General features: G+C 35.6%; 1 protein-coding gene across 2 annotated transcripts in view; it reads left to right on the top strand.

Annotated features, from left to right (window-relative positions):
• Nucleotides 1-17,274, top strand: part of MAGI2 (membrane associated guanylate kinase, WW and PDZ domain containing 2) — a 1,356,537-nt gene that overhangs the window by 29,920 nt on the left and 1,309,343 nt on the right. The window lies entirely within an intron of this gene.

The raw sequence follows: 17,274 nt of genomic DNA, 5'->3' as shown, positions 1-17,274 counted from the left end.
AAATTGTTTTTTTGGGAAATAGCATATAAAATATTTTGTAGCTAAATATATATCTGATATATATGATCACCTCAAAGCATACCTCATGGTTTGGTTTTGGATTAGGACACCAAAACAAAACAAAATATTCTGCTCTGATAAGCACAGAGGAAATTATTTAGGGAAGGACAAAGGGAGCTAATTTGGGTGATAGAATTGAGCTGGAAGTGTGGAACATGGGTTTAAATAATTCCACTTTATTCCCTACAGGGTCATGTAGTATTTATTAGCATATCATCGCCGACTAATATTGCAGTTATGTTACTATTTCAGAATTGCCCAAAGTTATTTCCTTTAGCATGACTAGTCCTGTGAGGCTGCTTTGTACTTCAGCATCATTCTTCAGATACTGCATTTGAGCACAGCTGGCTTGTGTACTGCAGTGGAAACAAATAGGCCAGGCTTGGAACAATGAAACACTCCCATTAGTTTGAATCTCAGTAAAGGCTGTGTGAATTCAAATAGAAATATAAGAATAAGAGGACACTAGTATAGAAGCCATAAATTATAGAAATCATCATATTGAAAATGTATAAATGACACACCTACTTATTAGTTGTGAAAACATGTGTCTTTCATCTTTTGGCACTCGAGCACATAGCCATTCAAACTATCTAAATGTTTTAGTCTGTGTTGTGAATGTTTTCAAGTACACGTCTTTCATAGTATGTGGTATAACTTTCTTTTATAACATATTCTTCAGACTAGAGCCCACTTTGTGTATGGGGACAACTGTATTGCCATGAAATAGAACCACTTATACAAGTAGATAATGTGATAGGCAGAAGATAAGCAAAATGCCACAAATGTTCATGTAGTTTTTCAGATTACACCGGATCCTGACAATCGCTAATAATGATGAAAACTTCCTGTCAGATATGTTAGCTGATACCTCCCATGATTTCTTTCATTGTTGTTAATGAAAGTACTTTAGACACCAGATAGAACTATCATGGTGGTACTGCTCTATCTGATTGAAGTTTTTTGAAGTCTCAAATTTGATATTTAATCAAACAATTTTATCTATCAAAAATTAATTCTCTCTGGTCCCCAGCTTTACATAAATGAAAAACAATCTGATCATTCAAAAATAGGTGTTACTTTTGGTCCATTAGAATAAAAACAATAGCAAAAAATAACAAAAAGCAAAAAATGATATTATTAGACCTCAGATCTCCAAAATTATAACTATAAAGTATATCATGTCAGGGACCAGATTGAATGCATTCATTTTTCAATTAATCATATTATAAATACCTGATGAAATAGCAGTGATGGGATGGAAAAATTAAAAAATGCCTTCCGGGCTCAAAATCTTATGCTGAAGTATTGTATTATCTCCTGCATGTTTTGAAAAACACCCCAAATGCATTTATCTGTCCAACTATCTAGATATCAGTAATAAAGCTACAAGTTATTTTTTTTTTAATCTGGATGGGATATATCCCACAATTCCAGCAATATAAATTATCTGACTCTTTTGGAGTTTTCACCTATACTGATTATTTAATTAGTGTTTAATTAATTGTTACTAATTAATTAATTAGTATTTTGGTATTAGTAGTGTATCAACTGTGGTGATTATATTTTCTAAACTAAAAACTTTACTAAACTTTAATAAATTAGTACTTCTCACTGTGCCAAAATGGAAAAAAAAGGAACATCTTAACCTCAATTTATGAAAACAATCTGGTTTCTTTAGGGTCCAGTTGAGTAGAGATTGCTTTAATGAGACTAGAAAGAAGGGTTTGAGTCCCATGTGGGCCAGTTAGACTGCTCTCTTTCTGGGACCTTTTTCTGGGCATATGTGTGCTGATGAGCAGAATGGGTAGATAAGAGAAAAACAGTCCACTAGGTGATGGCTCAGGGTTGTCAGCATCACAGATTGGTTACTGGGTTACTTAAATATTTGTTGTGTTAGCTGAAGTACAAATTTTCAAAAGAATGTTTAAAGTCTAAATTTATTTTGATGCGTTCTCTGAAATAGTATATCATTTTGCACATACAGCATTATTGTGTAAGACTTTGGTTTGTCAAAAGCTGTACTTTTACTTAATAAAGAGAAATATCTGCTACATATATAAAAATGCATATGGTATGAGTGATGGAGTTTTATACCTATCACCCAGTATCACAGATTTGAAACTTTACATCTACCATGAGTGACACGTTGATATACTTACTATGATTTAAAACAATGCCCCTTCCAGTGTACATATAGTATTATCATATGTGTGTATGCATGCATGTACACGTGTCCATTTGTGTCTATTTTTCAACCTCTCTCTAGATAAGGGCTCATCATTTTCATTATAAGGAAATCTCTTATTGTCTCTTCAATCCACCATTGTTCCACATAGTACAATATTCCAAAACTCTTGGCATTCTTATTGTGAAGGATATAATTCAAATCTTACTTACCTCACTTCTAGATTATTACAATAGTTTCCTAATTGCTATCCTTTGTTTTTTTTTTTATCTTCAATTCATAAATCACACTGCTCCCATATTCATCTTCCTAAAAGTAAAATATTTATCAGAGTACTTCCCAACTCAAAATCTCCTTTGCCTTCTATTTCCTAAAACAAAATATCCAAACTCATTCAACGCATTTACAGTCTGTCTTAAACCTACTTTTCTAATTATATCTCTCAGTACCTGTCTTCGTGAACCTATCAGAACATATTTGTTACTAGAGTCTTGCAACACTTTTCACCTGTGCATATATACTGGTCAAAGTACACCCAGATCAGGAAATGGTTTTGCAGTATCAGGTTCATTGCTGTGCTACCACCTGTTGTCATGAGGCAAACAACAGCAAATGCTGCCATTTGAAACACGCATAATGCCACAAAACAGGTTAAGCTATATGTGACTCAGACAAGGTAGCTCCAAGACTCTGTATTAGACTCCTCAGCTCTCAATGACATTCAGAGTTGTTGGCTCCAATTCATGCATAGCTTCTAACTTGTTTTCCACACAACTTGAATATACTCTTGTAATTACACCCTCCCCACTATGCTACCTTTTTTGGTATCTCTCTTTTGAACGAGTATTCCTTCTAAATCGTTGGGCTCATCTGTCCCTTGGGAATTTGCCCCAAGATTTTTGGAGCCTCACATATCTCTTGGACAATTGGTACTTATGAGATAATAGAACCCCTACTGAGCCATCCAACATTGCAATTTCCCTTAAATTATGATTTGTCTGGCACCCTGTACTTCTGGTTTATTTCTAATTTGTGGTTCCAAAAGCTTCCAGACTTCTAGTATTTCTGGCACTCTAACTTATTACTGACCTTTCACAGCTGCATTTCCCTATACTTCTTTGAGTACTGAACATGCCAACCCCAGGGAAGCCTATCCATGCAACCCACTCTGCACTAGAGTCACAACTGCCCGTTCATTGCCCCTGAATGTTAATTATGTCTTATTGCCCCCTTTGCTTATGCCTCCTCTTTTTGCTTTAAATATCATCTCACTCTGCTTGTTTTAATACTGATGGTACTTTGATTTTTCACTCCTATCCATTTCCTTCATGAAATTTTGATTACTAGCCCAGCTTATAGAGATCTCCTCTGATATTTATTGACCCTTTTCACATAGTGTTTCATAGGAGATCTAGGAGATCTGGTTTTTATCAACAAGACCACTGGTGGTTTGGAGTCAGACAAAATGGACTACCAGTTGGGCACTTTATGCTATTCTCTCACACTCTGATTTCTTATTTGTTGAATACTAATAATAGCAGTAAATGGTAAAATAAGAAAAATAAAAGAAAGATGCTAACAATAATACTAAAGCCTTCTTGTAAAGACCAAATAACATGCTGATTTTATTCAGTAAATATTTATTGAATGCTTACTATCTGCCAAGCACCATAGTGGGGATTTTAGGTGAAAAAAACAGATAAAATTATCTGCCTGTATGTCAGTTGTTATTACAGTAATAATGTCAACAGATTTATTGTGATGACTGTGACATTTACTTTCTTTGTATCTTTCAAACCGCTAATGCATTACATGCTACCCTAAGGAATATTTTTATTTTTCTATCTTATATTGTTACATTTTGTTCTCTGTTTTAATTTTATTGATTTTTATAGATAACATGTTTGATTTCATAACATATTCATACAGCCACTCTTGAGATCATGAATAGTAAACAAAACATCTCTTCATTTGTATAGAAGCTTTCTCATAACTTAAAGCCATGACATTGAGTTCTTACAGATCTACATTTGATGTTATTATTATTTTAATGCAGTAAAAAGAAAGATGCAACAGAAACTTCTAAGTGCATATGATGTCAGGGTAGACTCTGGCATTCCCTGGATTTTTATGGTTTGAGTAAAAATGCCTGAACTTTGGAGTTCTTAACAAAATATTAGTAGATTATGAATTTAACCATGATGATGTAATCTTGGTAGCATATGTGCAAAATACAGTATCAGCTCCATTGAAGGCTTTCCTTTAGCCTGATTCATCCATGGCTTCTTGAGCTGTAAATGCTGATGCTGTAATGTGTGCCTGGAGAAACCACATGTTTAATTGCCCTGTCTGAAATGTTCAGTGCTGGGTTTGTTTTCTTCACCTCCACAATGATCACAGAAAAGATGAATAATGTTGAATTTGAGAAAAGTGAATTTGAAACAAAATACATTTAAGAATTGGTATCATTAGAAAAGCAGGTAGAAATCCTATAGGATTTTACAATGGCTTAGTATATGTGGTGAGTAGGGCATTGCTGCGAATACTTCATAGTTTTAAGTAGTTGCTTGTTTTCATAATCGGCTGACTTAAATGGCATTGTTTTATTTTTAAAGCAATATCTTTCCAGTATTGTAACGTTTTATATTTAATTCTCTGAGAAAGGGTAGAGACAGAGGTGTGTATTTGTGTGTGAGTGTGCACAATCCTTTCCTCCATTACATTATTTCAAAATACAGTTATTTGAAGGTCAATTGATGCATATTTTGATCTGCTTCCCGGGACAATAGAATCAGAGCATGCTTTCCACAAAGTTGCTCAGAGAAAGATCCAGGCTATCTAAAATTAGGTTAGATGGTCCTGAGCAAAGAAATCAAAGCTGCCTTATATTTAGTTCTACTGGGATATCCCACTGTGCATTGATGTAACCATAATATGCCCTCCTGGGCCAATATGGGCCACCAATTAGCTCCCTGCAGTAGATCTTTAGGTACATGTAGGTGGACATTTTATTAAAGGGGAGAATATTTGCTATGCTACCAGAGAGTACTAGGATTATTTTGAATCATACGTTCAAATTTACTTGTCATGTCATCTGTTTTTCAGCATAATAATTAAATAGCTTTTTGGGGTGCGCAGGTAGCTCTATCGGTTAAGCTTCCGACTCCTGATTTCAGCTCAAGTCATGATCTTATGGTTCATGAGACTGAACCCCGTGTGGCCTCTGTGCTGATTGTGTAGAGCCTGCTTAGGAATCTCTCCCTCTGTCTCTCTGCCCCTCCCATGCTCATGTACATGTACTTTCTCTCTGCAAATAAATAAACATTAAAAAAAATAGTCTTTAAAAAGTTTTGTATTTACTCCTTCAATAATAATAACATCGATGTTTATAAAATTGGAAAAAATTTATTTCACAAGAAATATGTTTAGCATGAATAGGGAGATATGTTGGTATTTAATATATAGTTCACATACTTGTATGATTGTTTTGTTAATGGTTTACTTTTGATATATGAATCTTCAAAGAGCTTCAGATGCAAAAACAAAGCTAATTTTTGGACATGACAGAAAGGTGTCTATTGTTTCTTGAGTAAATAAAGCCATGTGGTAATTTGGGGGATCCTTAGCTAAAGCTATAGCATCCTAACATTTTGTTCCTACTCAGGCAATGCTGGGGAAATAAAGGAAAAGCACACATTCTCTTTCCTCTCCCCTCTTCCTCTTACATTTTTCTAATAGTCTTTTATTTTGTAACATACCTTTTAATTTTGTTCTTATAATAGTATTGGATAAACAAACTTGTTACAATAGTCATCATGTCAAACAACTGAATATTCAAGGAAGATCAGCATCCATTTTCCTTTGTATGAATGGTAATCTATCAAAAATACAAATGAGAGAATAAGAACAGGAATTGTTTAGTAAAGAGAATATCAAGATTTCATTCATTTTACTATTTTAAAAATTATATTAAGAAAAAGTTTTTAAAAAGTTATAAGAGCCATTGACACTTTAGGAAAATGAAAAATCAGTAATAAATAAAGTGAATTAGAAATACAGCAGTGCATTTAACCAATGGTGAGTCTCTGAGGGAACCTGGATTTATTTTTCTAGGAATGGTGTTTGGATGACATTATTAATTAATTTTTCCTTAATTTCATGTCAAAGCTAACACAAAATAAAATGTATGAACTCAGCTTATGCATAATTTTTGCATAGCTTATGGCTATTTGATAAAATATTATTTCCTGGGTATTATGACTTTGTACTTTTCCATTGATGGGGCTAATGAACCTAAGGGTGAGTGTCTAATTAAAGAATATATCAGGGAGGCTAGGTTGCTCAGTCAGTTCAGTGTTCAACTTCCGCTCAGGTCATGATCTAGTTGCCACTAGATCATGTGTGATTTCAAGCCCTGCATTGGGCTCTGTACTGACAGCTCAGAACCTGGAACATGTTTCAGATTCTGTGTCTCCTTCTATCTCTGCCCTTTCCCTGCTCACACTCTTTCTCTCTTTCAAAAATACATAAACATTACAAAAACTTAAAAAAAGGAATGTACCTGCTAATATGTATGACCTGCAGGTTCACAGGATTTTATTCAGAAACCTATAATCATAAAACTGAAAGAGGCAGAGTAAGTTTTCATTCTAGTCCATCCTCCTATAGAGTGAACACTCCCAAAACATTGAAACTGGTGACTGAAGTCCTTCATTTCAAGATGGCATCAACCACAGCTTTCATGTTGGACCGTTCCATTTGTTAGTCTTTTCATCATAATGGTCTGAAATTTATCTCCCTGTCTAAATTGATTGTGATTCTGGGGACCAGAGATTTATCCAGTCTCCCAATTTTGGGAGTAGGAAGGAGGATATTTACAAGTACACAAGAACATCCAGAGGTATCCTCATTGGCCATCCCCATGGTCTACGAGCATTATTTTGTCTCTAGTTTTAGGGAATGATGATATAAAATCATGACTATTTTTCTAAAGAATGCTCTTAGAATTAAGGCCATGTTTTGATCATTTGTAATGCTCCTTAATAATTTACGTATTATGTAACTTACATAAATGTGTCAGACCTTCATAAACTTTATTCCATTTCAGATATTACATTTCATTGATGTTAAGATATGTGGTGCCTGGGTGGCTCAGTTGGTTAAGCGTCTGACTTCGGCTCAGGTCATGATTTCATGGTTCGTGAGTTTGAGCCCTGCATCTGGCTCTATACTGATAGCTCGGGGCCTGGAGCCTGCTTCAGATTCTGTCCCTCCCTCTCTCTCTCTGCTGTGTGTACATGTGCTATCTCTCTCTCTCTGTCTCTCTCTCTCTTAAAAAATTTTTTAAAAAAAGATGTGACATATGTTATCTATTACTAAAAATGAAAACACTGTGCTGCTAATTAATTTATGATAAAGTTCTTTATTATCATTTAGAATTTTAATTTTGTAATTATTAGAAGAAAGTTTTTGGATCTATTTAGGCATTTTTTATGATACATAACACATATACATATGAAAAACAGTAAAATGTACATGAGAACATTAGTTGAGGTATCCCCAGATATCTATATCTTTAATTGAGATTCTAATTTTTAATATATATGTATATATTTTTTAATTTGAAAAAAATTTTTTAAGTTTATTTTTGACAGAGGGAGAGCATGAGTGGGAGAGAGGCAGAGAGAGAAAAAGCAAGAGAGAGAATCCCAAGCAGACTCCACGCTGTCAGTGCAGAGTCTGATGCAGGGCTCAAACTCATTAACTGTGAGATAATGGCCTACACTGAAATTGAGAGTCAGAGGCTGGACCAACTGAGCCACTTAGGAGCTCCAAGATTCTAACTTTTCTAGTTCCTTTTCTATTTAGAGTCATTGATGTCTGTTTTTTCTTTTCTTTTCTTTTCTCTTCTTTTCTTTTCTTTTCTTTTCTTTTCTTTTCTTTTCTTGTAGTTTTGTTTTTACATCAGGAATTGTAGCAGCTCTTATTAAAAGAGAGAGAAAGAGAGAAAACAAGAGAGACAAAGAAAAAGAGCTCCATTGTTTTCATAACTTTCTTGCAAGCAACTGGATTCCATTCTGCAAAGGTGTTTTATTTTGTTTTGTTCATGTATGAGCACATTCAACTATGTCACAAATGCAGCATGGATGATATTAATTTAAGCAGGACCTATTCAGGATCAAAGGCATTAAATTGTGAAATCTCTGTATGTTAAAATTGACAGAAAATATGGTAGTATATTTTTAATGAATAGTTTTAATTAATCCAGCCAGACAGGATAAGGTTATCTCCTATATAAATGTGTCTGAAAAATGATTAGTTTCCATTATTCAATGGCCTGTAAAGGCAGCTTCCCAAGAGCCCTTGCTCTTCACAGCCTCCTCTGTCACAAAATTCTGATGGCCTCATTAGAGATATGGTATCTAAAATATGGATGCAAAGATGTGGTGCGCAGGACCTTGATACGTTGAGTCTTACCCATTACATCAAGAGAGAATTAGGATATTCAACTCCCAATTATTTCCAATGGAGAACTCTGGTTTTCTCAATGTATGTGAAGAACAGCTTTGGAATAAAGTCATTAATTTTAGATTCCAAGCTACTTTCTAGAAAATAAAGGAAATATAATAGAATTAATTAGACACAGTATATTGTGTTTATGCAGAAGTGATCTTTGAGTGAAGCTGCTTTACTTATGTAAGTCAAAAGTTATAGAGGAGACATAGCTATTACAAATCAAGACATAAGGACTTGTACATTTCTCTTATTCATTTTTAACTTCTTATTATGGAAAATTTAATCCCACTTAAAAGCAGAGAAGATACAACAACATACCCCTATGTATCCATAACCTACCTTCAACAGTTACCTGTAATTTTTCAGTTTGTTTCATTTATTTTCATTGCTTTTTCCCACCTCTGGAGTATTTTAAAGCAAATACCAGGTGTTAGGATTCTGGGCCTACTTCTAGTATGTGGTGGGGGAGGGGAGTGGATTTCGACACACATCCAAGCAATTCTCTGGACACCAGCTTGTGTCCTACATTCAGCTCACCCCTGACACTGTCTCACTGGAGCAGTTCACAGAACTCAGGAGACTGTTTACTTACTAGATCACCAGTTTCTTATAGAATGGTATAACTCAGAAACAACCAGAAGAGAAAGATGCATAGGACAAGCAAGGTATTAGAAAAGGACACAGAGCTTCCGTGCCCTCTTCAGGTGTGTCACTCCCCCTGTCTCTCCACACATCACCAACCTGGAAGCTTTCTGAACTCCGTCATTTTGGGTTTTCATGAAGGCTTCATTACCTTGGCATGACAGACTAAATCACGGGCCAGTTGTCACTTGCTCCAACCTCCAGCTCCTTTCCCCTCCCTGGAAGTTAGTGGGTGAAACTGAAAGTTGCAATGCTCTAATCACAATGTTGGCTCCTCTGCAACCAGCCTCCATCCTCAGGTGCTTTCCAAAAGTCTACTTAATTAACATAACAAAGATCCCTTTATAGCTTCCATCATTTAGGAAATTCCAAGTGTTTTAGGGCTCTGTGCCAGAAATAGGAGGAAGAACAAATAAAAATCAATTACAGGGGTGACTGGGTGGCTCAGTCTGTTAGGCATCCGTGTTTGTCTTAGGTCATGATCTCATGGTTTGTGAGTTTGAGCCCCGCATCAGGATCTCTGCTGTCAGCAGCGGAGCCTGCTTAGATCATATGTCTCCCTCTCTCTCTGCCTCTCCCCTTCTCATGCTCTATGTCTCAAAAATAAATAAACACTAAAAAACAAAACAAAAAAAACCACCTCTCATTGTATATAACAATATCAGACGAGGCATCTTATATTTTTACCGTTTGTATTTCAGTATGCTTAATTTAGATAGAAGGACATTTTAGACATAACCACCTTGTCATTATCACAGCTAACAAATTTATTAGTAATTACCAAATATCAAATCTCCCTGATTGTCTCGAAGTTGTCTTTTGAAAATTGATTTGTTTCTTCCTTTCAGCCCTCCCTCCCCTTTCTTTCTCTTTCTTTCCTCCTTCCTTCCTTCTTGCCTTGCTGCCTTCTTTCCTTCTCTCTTCCCTCCCCTCTCTCTTCCCTCCCTCCCTCCCTCCCTCTTTCAATTCTTTCTTCCTTTCTCATGAATTAACCAAAACAGGGTTGAAAATTGCACTGGAATATTATGTTTCTAAAGTCATTTTACTCTCCATCATTTTTAGAGCAAATTGGCATTCTTGGTGTTTTGTTTTGTTTTTTAAGAAAATAAAAATGGCAGTGGACTTTGGGTTAGGAAATTTGGCTTCTACTAATGGCTGGTGTAACCAGTTACTGAACAAGTTAGATTCAGTAGGAAACAAGCAGATAGTAACATTCTTTCTCACTGTAATACCTTGAAACAAGCTCTGTGGATTCTTCCCAGATTTAGTTTTTTTCCTAGTTTTCTAGCCACTATTAGGTATTAAAAATAGACTCATTTTCCCCCTTGCTGTTGGGCAGTGTAATGCAGTCTAATATCTTACTTTCTCACTCACTAAGGTTTTCTCCCTCCCTGTAACATCCCTCCACCAGTTCTAGCCTTACAGGTTTGAGCAAGGAACCAGTAGATTTCTTCTCTCTTTTTTGCTCTACCTTCTTTCTTATAAACTACCTGCTTCTCCTGGATCTTCCAGGTTCAGACCAAATGGTAAAGGATGAAATAAGAAAATAGCACACTTTTTCATATCTGGTGCTGTTTAATCTGATGTCAAACTGCCTTCAGATGCCTAAGTGTTTGTTGTTTTTCTTATGATGAACTTTTGTGGATTTTTCTCATGTTTTCCACTACTGGAGACTTCCAACATAGGTCTCTAACTGGCAGTTTGCATCTTCTTTTCAGACCCTGTCTTCTCTGAAGTTCTTTCTGTTGGTGCTCTGTTAATTTATAGAGTCTTCTTGGGAATAGTCTCTTTCCACTCTCAGGACAACCTCTTTTCATAAATATACTAGGTCAGTGGGAAAAATGAATATATCCTTATTGGGTCCAACACTGGATATATAGATAAGTCTTTCTGAATAAGTCTTGTCCCTATAGTCTCTTTCCCCATGTCATCCTCATATAGAGTTCTTAGAAGTACAGACACTGTTGACTCCAGGAAATGCAGACTTGGACTGAGTTGAGAAAGTCTTGACTTAGGATAAGGAGAGGATGATCCAGTACTCCAGGAAAATTTACAATTAACATTCTTGGGATCTTAGCTATATCATTTAACTTTATTGGATCTATTTTTTCAAATGTAAAATCCATTCAGAGTGAATGAAGCTCAGTATTTGGCCTGTATTCAGTGAATGGATGGTATGTCATAAAGGAGACACAACTAAACATACTCTACTAACATTGGATTGGCATTGTTACAGAAGTAATCAGGGTAGGCTAACCCTTGAAAGGAGGGAAATTAAAGAAGAAAGAGTTGTTTCCAACCAATATGGGTACACCTTTCAGCTCTATATCCCCCACAACTCTTATCAAAGTAGCAACTGTTCAATAACTATATTTATATATAAACAAATGCTCAAAGATTTAAAGATTGGGGAACCATTTACTTATAGGACCGAGGAGGTAAATTTTTTCTTCATACTTGAAGACGAAGCCTCTAGAATATATATATATATATATATATATATACACACACACACACACACACACACACACACACACACACATACTTTAGCGGGGGAGAGAAGAGAGAGAATCCCAAGCAGGCTCCACTTCATCAGCCCCAACATGGGGCTTGAACTCACAAACATCAGATCATGACCTGAATCGAAATCAAGAGTTGGATATTTAACCAACTGAGCCACCCAAGCACTTTTTAAACAAGTAGATCCATTTGCAAAATGACCAGCCAGTGTCAGAAATATGACCTCTGGTCATGTTTGAGAGTCAAAGATAAGAGGACAACACAGGAATCACATGAACGGAACTCTAGCCTTGATTAAGTCATTTACTCATCTGACCTAAGTAATCAGAACTCACCAGTTCTTTCCTTTATGCCACATGTTGGTAGGGGTTGACTCTGCCAAAGGAACAAGAGAAAAGTATGTTTGAAAAGAAAAGAGGCGGGTGCCTGGGTAGCTCAGTTGGTTAAGCATCTGACTTCAGCTCAGGTCATGATCTTGCGGTTCATGAGTTTGAGCCCCACGTCAGGCTCTGTGCTGACTGCTCAGAGCCTGGAGCCTGCTTCAGATTCTGTGTCTCCCTCTCTCTCTGCCTCCCTTCCCCCCTACTCGTGGTCTGTCTCTGTCTCTCTTAAAAAGAAAATAAACATTAAAAAATTAAAAAAAAAAGAAAAGAGGTAGAAGAACAACCTGAGAGTAAGGTTAAGGGCAACAAAAACCAGCCTGTGTTCTGCCATGGTGCCATGATGCTTATTTAAAATGTGTGTCTTAAAAACAAACAAACAAACAAAACCCAAAAGTGTTTCTTTATTGAGCATGGATCCATTATTTACATGGTACTACTGAGAACATATAATGACTTTTAGGATAAAGTTATTGTTTTCTCCAACTTTGTATCATCAATCAAGTAACTCAGGGAAGTGTATCCTGTAGGCTGTTACCAAAGTGTTAGCCAAGTCTTTGAAGAATGATAGCCATTCTCTCCTCTGATGTCCTAGAAATTTTACATATTCTATCATTATGTATTCTCATATTGGATTTCTCTCTCTAGTGATGTGAGGTTCCCTGGATTATAGGCTATATATTTTAGTCTTTGTATCACCAATAACAAAAACATTATAGATCAATACACTGAATGCATGAATAAATTAATAACGGATAAATGAATGTCACAGGCATGGAGCCTGAGTGCTTCAACTGTTGAACAGACTGTATACTGAAGGGGAAAGTATTTCAACTTGGAAAATATTATTGGCTGAGAATAGTGGGGGCTGGAATAAGAAATTTATCTGAGGACATGAAAGGGGATAAGAAAGAAAGCAGAAACAGGGTAATCTCATATACAGCACCACGTTGAGGGAGGATGAAAGAAGAAAGAACTGATGCAAAGGACTTGGTCCAGAGCCAATCACATTAGGAGCTCAGGCAGTGTGGCTGGCTCTTTTCACATTATTTGCACTTGAGGTGTAATTAAAGGAGTGGTTGGTCCCCAGCAGCCAGTTCTGTTGTTGAAAGAGGTGTTTGTGCCACTGGCATAACTTGGCTCAGTGTAATTTCTTTGTTTACTGTGATGGTTTTGGTGGAAAATAAAAGGGCTCAGATGAATCAATAAAGGGCTTTGATTCACAGCACTTCCTAGCTTGACTACTAAAACTCCTACCACCTTTATATGGGTGGGTAGGATTTTCCATCACACTTGGTAGTAGATATATAGAAAACTTTCCTCCTTTGTCTAGTGGGCAGAATGGAAAATAAGAATTACTTGGGAACTAGGTTTATTTGTGTAGGGATGTACATTAGTGGTTTGGAAACTGTATATAACATCTTAGCTGCCTGTAAAATTGCTTTTAAATATAGACTCAGCCATTCTTATCCACCTTCATTCTTTGAATGAGAATTCAGATTGTTCAATAGTGAAATTGCCTTGTTTTCCAAGTTGAGTCATGGCCATTGGCAATATGCAGGAGGATTCTTCTCTCTCAAATGACGATTTTAGAGAAAAATCCAAAATCTCATATGCTCTTCTGAAATTCTTGCATTACAGATTCAATCATTCTTTTGAAGTGTTGAAGATATTTCCTTCCTCAGGAAGCATCAAATGAAATATAAATGTGTCTAAAATAGCAGTGACATAAGCCTTTACTTCTGGCTATTGCTTTAGGGCCATAAGCCCAAAAGGTAAGCCCAGATGGGTATTTCATAGCTCATAGAAATATATAGCTTTTCACATTCTAAATGGGCTATAACGATTACTGAACCCATTGCCTTCAATATACAGATTGGGAAATTGAGACTCCAAGTGGCAAAGTGCTACACACAAAGTTACAGAACCCAAAGCTAGTGCCACATTTTTTGACTTTCACCACCAGTTTTTTTTCTCTATGTCATGCCTTGGTAAGGATCCATCCTCTGCCAAGAAGACAAAGAGAAGATACTTCTGAGGAGAAGGAAAGGAGATCTGAGGAGGAAGAACAATCTGAGAGAGGACGATCAAGGGCAATGAAAACCAGCTTGTAACAATGCTGGCATGCCTGGGGCCAACCTCATATGGAAGCTTAGCCATGCCACCTGGAGAGGTACTGACAAGCCAAAATATAGCCCTCAATTTCAGCAGCATCAGGATAATATGCAGATTTTATATCTAATTTTATTTAGTTCTTTTGTAGGAAAAGAAGTTTATGTTATAGGTACATTATAATATTTTATGTAGTATATATTTGTAGAAGAATAAAGAAATACTTTTAATACTTAGAACCAAGTAAAAAGGAATATAAAATTACAAAACTTTTTTTTCATGAATAGCACTTTTCTGATAAGAAGGATTTGGATTAAATAGAACCTTCAGTGAAAAGGGCCTCACTGGCAATATAGCACATGGCTGCCATGATTCCAAATACCCCTCCAAAGACTGTCAATGTTGTGGTTTCTGTTATGACTGCCAACACAGATATGTTCATCATGAATAATGTTACCAGTGATTTGATAATATCAAGCAAAGACCAAAATAAACATTTCATTAATTGGCCAAGTCTGAGTATCTATAAAATTATGAAGGGAAAATATTGGTGACTTCAAATCCAGTGATCATAATGTATAGTTCAGGGGCTTGTGTGATGATAAAGAAATATATATACATATACATATATATATATATGTGTGTGTGTGTGTGTGTGTGTGTATACATACATATATATATGTGTGTGTGTATCTTAGTGAAATTTCAATTCCATTATTTTCTAGGAACACAACATATGATATTTCCTTAATTCATATTTTTAGCAGTTATCTTGATTCCTAACTTTATGTTCTTATATATTGTAGTGAAGTAGCTCTATATGATTCTTGGAAATACTGAACAATATCACCTCAGGGTGCTTTTTTACTTAGTTGAATGAAGAAAAGATGGAGATCAAAATATCATATTTCCTTTAATTTCTAAATATTCTCATGAGGTCTGAATAATACAGATTTAGTTTATGAAATGAGTGTGTCTGTTTTTTCAAGTAATGTTTCACAGGTATATAAACCAGTAGCCAAATAAATAAATAGATAACTGCTTTCCAAAGTGAGTGTATAAATTGGTTTATGTTTTATCTTGTTAAAAGTGATAAATATATACTTAATTTTAATTTTAAATGATATTTATTTAATGAAAAATTATATGAACATGTGTAAGTGCCCAATTTTTCCTTTTGTGTCAGTTAATATTTATATATTGTTCATATATTTTTGATTGAAGACCTGGGAATGGATATGGTAATAAAAGACTTTAATCAAGATTCTCTGTTCATTTTGGTGAAGGAGGTGTTTGTTTTCTATCTACTACTAATTTAGTGTGACAAGAGGTTGTATTAGTTTTCTGTTGCTGCTGTAACAACCACAGACTTAGAGGTGTAAAATGTGACAAATTTTTTGTCTTATGGTTCTGGAGGTGAGAAGTCCAAAATGAATCTATATGTGGACTAAAATCAAGGTATTCCTCAATGGCTATGTTCCTTTCTGGAGGCTCCAAGGGAAAATTTTTTCCCTTGCCTTTTCTAGCTTCTAAAAGTCACCTACTTTTCCTTGGCTCAGGTCCTTTTCCTCCATCTACAAAGCTAGCAATGTCAGGGTGATCTTTTTCACATTTCCATCTCTCTCTCTCTGTCTCTCTCTGTTTCTCTCTCTCTCTCTCTCTCTCTCTCTCTCTCTCTCTCTCTCTGTCAATTCTCACTTCCACTTTTACGAACTGTGATTACATTGGGCCTGCCTAGATGATACAGTATAATCTCTCTATTTTAAGGTCAGCAGATTAGCAACCTTAATTTCCTCTTCCTATGGAATCTAATATATTCACAGTTTCTAGGGATTAGGATTTAGACACCTTTGGGGGTTATAATTTTATCTACCATAGAGCTCAAGAAGGATGAGTTGAAAAACTTACTACCACCTGACAATAAGCAACCAGGGATATATATCATTGCATCTCCCTTAAGAACTTCGAGGTGGAAACTGTGCATGATTAGTGGATCCAGGGCAATGTTTCTCTGCTGTGTAGAATGAGGCCCAATTCTTTACCCTTGGCTCATATAGCCAAGGATGTCCAGCAGCTAAATATGTGGTGAATATTATTAACATATTAACTACTAATTATTTGAGCTTATTCCATCAGAATATACCTAAATGTACACTAGTTGTAGGCAGGTACTACATTCAGATAAAAATTATTTTGAGCAAAATTCAAATATATCCCAATTAAAAAAGCATATATAGTACCATATTTCTATTTTTTCCTTCGATATGCATTCAAACATTTTAGCAATTAGTATATTGTTAAAGTTAGGCATTTTTATTTACCTAATGGAATAAGTGATACAAATTCTGTAAAATTGATAATGACTAGGCTATTTTGTGGTATATGAAGTAATACTACTTATTTCCTTTTGTTTTTATGGAAGACTAGTGAATTCGTTGTTTCTTCTACACAGGTTATCATGACATATTGAGATCAGTCAATGCCAACTGTTGAGCAGGTGTTTCTTCTCCTTGGTATCCCTGTTGCTTATACACTTCCACCCACTTCATTCTTTACTCAAGAAAGAAATACTTTGGGAGTGAAACACCATGTGGCATCACAGTATTTGTGTGCATTAAGCATCCACAATGTGCACATAATGTGAAAGTTACTGTTGGGAGATAAAATAAAAGCCTGTTTGACCTTTTCCATTTTCACGCTCTTCACCTTTTAATTATTCCTGACCTCTCAAGCAGAGCTTTGGATTAAAAGATAATTTGGGTTCAAATTTTGAAGATCTCAACTCATCTAAATGTAGCATTATAAGATTTTCAGCTTCCATAATATATAAATACATTCTGATTTAAATGAGTACTG

This window comes from Prionailurus viverrinus, chromosome A2 (genome assembly GCF_022837055.1).
Source record: "Prionailurus viverrinus isolate Anna chromosome A2, UM_Priviv_1.0, whole genome shotgun sequence".
NCBI lineage: Eukaryota > Metazoa > Chordata > Mammalia > Carnivora > Felidae > Prionailurus > Prionailurus viverrinus.
This window is presented reverse-complemented; position numbering and strand designations above follow the sequence as displayed.